Source organism: Microtus oregoni, unplaced genomic scaffold (genome assembly GCF_018167655.1).
Source record: "Microtus oregoni isolate MIOR12 unplaced genomic scaffold, Mior012 000029F_ref0000214, whole genome shotgun sequence".
Classification (NCBI taxonomy): Eukaryota; Metazoa; Chordata; class Mammalia; order Rodentia; family Cricetidae; genus Microtus; species Microtus oregoni.
In genome coordinates this window covers 22,607,913-22,614,846 of record NW_024543088.1, presented here as the reverse complement: position 1 = coordinate 22,614,846, position 6,934 = coordinate 22,607,913, and the positions used below count along the sequence as shown (strand labels likewise).

The 6,934-nt window shown below is 39.0% G+C and overlaps 1 pseudogene; it reads left to right on the top strand.

Annotated features, from left to right (window-relative positions):
* Positions 1-5,721: 5,721 nt before the first annotated feature.
* LOC121464931 lies at positions 5,722-6,307 on the top strand (annotated as a pseudogene).
* The last annotated feature ends 627 nt before the right edge of the window (positions 6,308-6,934 follow it).

Here is a 6,934-nt window from a genome sequence, read left to right as displayed (position 1 = left end):
TATAAAGTTCAGGAACAAAATGGCCACCAGGAAGGAACAAAGACACATTTCGGGAGTGTCTGCTAATCTCAGTGAGCTTACCCTGGAATGAAGAGGAAAGATGGGCATTTCCAGCAGTTGCTGGAGTCATTTGCTCTGGGTCATTTTTCTAGCTTTTTACTTCAGCATCTGCTACTTTTTACTTCTGTTTGGTGAAGCAGAAAAGCAAATTTGGACTTTAGATTCTCCAGAAAACCTGACCTTTGGGAAGTCTCTCTTTGATAGGTACACTTCAGGTTTTGCTTTTCTGTTTGTTGTAGACTCTTTTGGGCAGCTTGGGATTCCTTTGAACCATTTGAGATGACTGCCATTTTATGACTGGATTTGTCTTCTGGGGTTCTCTTGAAAAATAATGTGCTTTTATTGTTAAGTAGAGAAACCTGGTGACAATGGTGGTGCAGAAGAAAGAAAGTTCTTGAAGGCACTGGGATCCAGACAAATTCAAAGTCAGGACTGAGGAGGTATGAAAACACCATTCTGCTAGTCCTGTAGCCAGGTTTCAGACAGACATGATGAGGTCTTCTTTTGAAGTAGGAACAGGGGAAGTGAGGGTCCCTTCTTGGGGTTCTTAGTCTCATTAATAAAGGAATTTAAGAATGGACTCAAATGGAAACTGAAAGATACTTTTATTATAGTTTGAAAGCAAAAAAGTCCAGGGTAGGAAAGCTGTAAATCTCAGCAAGTGCCTGGTGGAGGAGGATAGAGGGAAGAAGGAAAAGCCATGCTATTTAACTGACATAAAGGTCAGATACATGGCAGACCAACAGCCACAAGCCAGGGAGAAGACTTTAGAGAAAGAGAAAGGTGATGTGGGAGGTCCTTCTGTCTATGTGTTGCTTTTATTGGTTAACGAATAAAGAAACTGCCTTGGCCTGCTGATAGGGCAGAACTTAGGTAGGCAGGGAAGATGGAACTGAATGCTGGGAGAAAGAAGGGCGAAGTCAAAGAGATGCCATATAGCCCTGCCAGAGATGGATGCTGGAACATTATAGCCAGTAAGCCACAGCCATGTGGCGATACACAGATTAATAGAAATGGGTTAAATTAATATGTAAGAGTTAGCCAATAAGAAGTTAGAGCTAATGGACCAAGCAGTGATTTAATTAATACAGTTTCTGTATGGTTATTTTGGGGCTAAGTGACCAGGAACTAACAAGAGGCTCTCCCTCCAATAGTAAGGAAGCACAAAATGTTGGGAAACCTCAAAGTGTTAGGGAAAACATACTGAGAAAAGAGGAAAAAAAAGAGTACAAGTTGTATTTTTCTGAATCAGAGAGCATGGAGGAATGCTGCCTGCTGACTTGCCCTCCATGGTTTGCTCAGTTTGCTTTTATCATACATTCTAAGACCATCTTCCCAATGGTGGTACTGCCCACAGTGATCTGCCCCACATCAATCATTAATCAAGAACATGCTCCACAAACATGCCTACAGATCATGATGGAGGCAACTTTTCAAATGACATTCCTTCTTCCCAGATTACTCTAGCAAGTGCCACCTTGACAAAAAACTAACCAGCACTATTTGTCAACTTGACATTGCAAATATATCACAACTGAACCATAATTTTTCCTTTTTTGTTTGTCCCTAAAATCTCATGTTAATATTACAATATTACAATATAAAACACAGCTCAACCTTTTAAAGGCCCATAGTCTTTAAATATTTCGACACTTAAAAGTCCAAGATCTTTTTAAAGCTCCAAAGCCTCTTAGCTATGAGTATCTATAAAATAAAACTATGCTAAATACTTTCTTATTCTAAGAGTGTTTTAGTCAATTTTTTGTTACTGTGAAGAGATCATAACTACAGCAGTTCATATAAAGGAAAACATTTAGTTGGGGTTTGCTTACAGGTTCAGAGATTTAGTCCATTGTCATGACAGGAAGCATAGCAGCACTCAGGCAGGTATGGTGCTTTAAAGGTACCCAGGAGTTCTATATCCAGATTGGCATAAGCAGGAGAGAGAAAGACACTAGGTCTAGCTTGAGAATTTGAAACCCTAAAGTCCACCCTTAGTGACACACTTCCTCCAAAAAGACCACACCCACTCCAACAAGGTCATACCTTCCAATCCCTGCCAAGTGGCACCACTTCCCAGTGACCAAGCACTCAAAAGATATGAGCCTATGGGGACCATTCCTATTCAAATCACTATTCTACTCCCTGGTTTCCATAGGCTTGTAGCCATATCATAATGCAAAAATGCATCCAGTACTTCAAAAGTCCCCATTATCTATAACAGCCTCAACAGTGTTTAAAAGTTCAAAGTCTCTTCTGAGACATATGGCAATCTCTTAACCATAATCCCCTGTAAAATCAAAAGAAAAAATAAGACCACAGATTTCCAACAATCAATGGCACAGAATATACATTACCACTCCAAAAGAGAGGAAAGAGAACAAAGTGAGGAAATCATGGACTGAAACAATGCCCCAAACCAGCAGGGTAAATTCCAAACTCTGCATCTCCGTGTCTGATGTCAAAGCACTCTTCAGATCTCCTCCAACTCCTTTCATCTTTGTTGACTGCAACATGCTTCTTTCTCTTGGGCTGGTTCTACTCCCTGTTAGCAAATTTTGACATCAGGTATCCCATGGCTCTGGCATGTCTAACATTAACATCTTGGGTCTCCAAAGCAATCCAGGATTCACCTTCATAGTTTCATGCAAAAACTTCTGTAGGCATCCATGCAGGGACATCTCTGACACCCACCTGGGCTTTAGCAACTTTCCTTAGTTATGAAGGAAGATTCCATAACCCATTTCTTTTATCCTTGACTCTAAAGCCAGAACCATGTGGCTGAAGCTGCCAAATTTATCTACTTGCTGTGGCTGAAACATGACCCCATTATTCAAATATATATAATCAGATTTCTGTTTCCAGTGATTTCTTTCACTGCCTTAGCTTGGCTGGCTGTTCTGGAACTTGCTCTGTAAACCAGGCTGGCCTTGAACTCAGAGATCTGCTTTCCTCTGTCTACCAAGTGCTGTGATTAAAGTCTTGCACCTCCACACCTAGCCCTAAACTCCTCTTTAATTCATTTTCACAAGTTGGAAGCTCAACTGGGTGAGCTCTTACCCTGAGGTCCCATTCCTTTATTCCATTTAGCATTAGGCTTTTCTTTAAACTTTTTATCTCCTTTGAACACTGGACTTAGCTCCATTACAATTCCTGGTACTGCTTTCTCCTCAAACAGTACATTTTATATTTTTCCTTACTCAGCTTACTCTTTTTCATTATAGATCTGCGTGAGAGTGACCACTAACACCCGTAAAACAGTCAATACTAGGCCATCTTGAAATCTCCGCCAATGCCATCAATCCAAAACTCTTTGATTTAACCTCAGGCATACTTTTTTGGACAATATCAGTAAACAACCACATTCTTCACCAAAATAATGCAAGAATGATTTCTATGCTGCTTCTAATATTTTGCTCTTCTGAAACCTCTTGAACCAGGGCCATCATAACCTACATTGCTCTCAGCAACACTGTTTTTCCTGCTCCTATTAGTATGGCCCATTAAATCTCAGTTAAAGCATTTAACTGCTTTCCTGATCCAAAGTCCCAAAGTCCATATTCTACCAAGAAACATGGTGAGGCCTATCATAACAATACCTCACTCCTGGTATCAACTTCTTTCTTAGTCAATGGGAAGAGATACCATGATCAGAGCAACTCTTATAAAGCAAAACATTTAAATGGGGTTTACTAAAGGATCAGAGGTTTAGTCTATTGCCATCATAGCAGGAAGCATGGCAGCACACAGGCAGACATGGTGTTGGAAAGGTAGCTGAGAGTTCTCCATCTGGATCAGCAGTGAACAGAGAGAAAGACATTAGGCCTAGCTTGAGCCTTTGAAACCTAAAAGCCCACGCCCCCCCCCCCCACTTCCTCCAACAAAGCCATACCTATTCCAACATGGCCATACCTTCTAATCCCTGTCAAGTGGTGCCATTCCCTAAAAGGAAAATTGAGACTTCATTAATTAGTAGGAATAGACCCAACAGAAATGATAGTACCTTTTAATAATGATGAAATCAACAAATTATGGGAAGAAAGTAAATGCTGGCAAATAGCTTGTAGTAATTTTTTTTTGGAGAGATTAATAACAACTGTCCCAAAAGTGAGAGAATTCAATTTACAAAGAGAACTCATTGGATCCTTCCTCACACTGTATGGGACATACGAGTAACTGTAGCCCCTACATTCTATACTGATGCAAATAAATCAGGAACGGCACGTTACAAATCAGAAAATTAAGTAAAGTAGAACAAAGCCCTTATTATGTACAAAAGTCAGAATTATATGCTATTTTCATGGTACTAAGAAATTTTACAGAACCTCTGCTTTGCAATATGCAGAAAGAGTTGTCTTTCATGTTGAAACCACTGAATTTATACCAGGTGATACAGAATTAACATTATTATTTATTCATTTACAAGATGCAATCAGAAATAGGAATATATATATATATATATATATATATATATATATATCACATATCCAATCTCATACAGGTCTGCTGGGTCCTCTAGCACAAGGCAATGCAAAAATCAATCTATTATTGATTGGAAATGTACTGAAGGCCTCAGAATTTCATAAAAACATATCAATAGCAACAATTTATAAAAAAAGATTTTCATCACATGGCAACAAGCTAAGGAAATTTTAAGGAAATGTCTTATTTGTTATTTATATAAACAAATACTACTACTTGTGGGAAGTAATCCAAAGGGTACTCAAAGGGGTGAAATCTGGCAAATTGACATGTTTCATTTTGTAGAATTTGGAAAACTAAAATATGTACACCACACTATTGATACCTATTCAAGTTTTCAATGGGCAACTGCTTTGTGTTTGGAAAAGGCTGATTTAGTAATCACACATTTGCAAGAAGTTATGGCCATCATGGGTATACCTTCACAAATAAAGACAGACAATTCTCCAGCATAAGTCTCTAAAAAATGAAATAGTTTCTTGCTTATTACATTATAAAACATATTACAGGTATACCATACAATCCTACATGCCAGGCAGTTATAGAAAGACCAACGGAACTCTAAAGAATATGTTAAATAACAGAAAGAGATAATAAGTATTCCCAGAGACAGATTGCATAATGCTTTATTAACTTTGAATCTTCTAAATGCTAATCAGAAAGGAACAACAGCTGTGAACAGACATTGGATAGGAGAAGCAAATACAGAATTGAATCAGCCAATATACTTTAAAGATGTACTGACCTCAGAATGGAAGCCAGAACATGTGTTACATTGGGAAAAAAGTTTTACTTTTGTTTCCACAGGAGAAGAAAAGCTATGGATGCCATTAAAATTGATAAAGATTTGATTGAACAAGAGATATTTTGTAATTATAAGAGATAATAGTTCATCAAACAGCATGGCTGTTTAATCTAAACTAACCTATAAAACTAACACATGCTTTTTATTTGATCTGATATAACTTGCCAAATGAGAATCTCCCCAAAATTAGGGCTGGGGAAAGGTTTTGTTTCTGTCTTTTCAGGAGAATAAAGGCATCTAGCTAAAGAATCTAAAGGCCACTGGACAAATGAAACATCTGAAGAAAAAGGACAAATCATCCAGAAAAATGTCTCAAGAAAAGAAGTAGGTTGCCGTCGTGAGCTCCTAGGCGCAGCAGGCCTAGAGATGCCAACATGCCGGTTGCCAGAAGTTGGGTTTGTCGTAAGACCTATTGTGACCCCACGGAGACCCTTCGAGAAGTCGCGTCTCGACCAGGAACTGAAACTCATTGGAGAATATGGGCTCCGGAACAAGCGTGAGGTGTGGAGAGTCAAATTTACCCTGGCCAAGATCCGCAAGGCCGCCCGAGAGCTGCTAACGCTGGACGAAAAGGACCCACGGCGTCTTTTTGAATGCAATGCTGTGCTGAGGCGACTTGTTCGCATTGGGGTGCTGGATGAGGGCAAGATGAAGCTGGATTACATCCTGGGCCTGAAGATTGAAGATTTCTTGGAGAGGCGGCTGCAGACCCAGGTCTTCAAGCTGGGTTTGGCGAAATCTATTCACCATGCCCGTGTGCTCATCCGCCAGCGTCACATCAGGGTCCGCAAGCAGGTGGTGAACATCCCATCCTTCATTGTTCGTCTGGACTCCCAGAAGCACATTGATTTCTCCCTCCGGTCTCCTTATGGTGGTGGCCGACCAGGCCGAGTGAAGAGGAAGAATGCCAAGAAGGGCCAGGGTGGTGCAGGAGCTGGTGATGATGAAGAAGAAGATTAATGGTCTCCCTGGACTGGAGAATTGTCTAGTTTCCAGTTGGCTAATAAAACAGAATTAACACTTGGTTTTTAAAAAAAAAAGAAAAGAAGTAAATTGGCCTATTGGTATAACACATTTTCAATATGATAAAGTTTCATAAATCTTCCAAAATGTTTGTTTTTGCTGTTCTCTACAGACATATAATGCAAATAGTTTTTTGTAGTCCCAGTCTAATTAAAGATCAAAGTTGGCTTTGGTTTGGAGTGTGGCTTTCTTCTTCTCTAAACCCAAGCATGGTTATTAAAGTGAAATCCATAATCTCTGTTTCACGTCGGAAGAGCCACCTTATATGGGACAGAAGAAAAATAAATATTTAAGAACTATTTTATTGCCACAAATCTCATCTCCTTTGGTTTTATATTGGCTCTTTAACAGCTTTTCTTAAGGTATAAGTGTTATAAGATTAATATGTAAATATTTTAAACTTTTGCATTAATATTAATTGCCATATAGAGTACTAACTAATTCTAAAAAAAGGTTTCATCTACCTTCCTATACATGACTTCAGGTTTGAGTCTCTATCAGTTTTCTGTAGTAAATAAATCATGAGCATCCATATCAATGATTTTTTTTTAAGTCTCCAAAAGA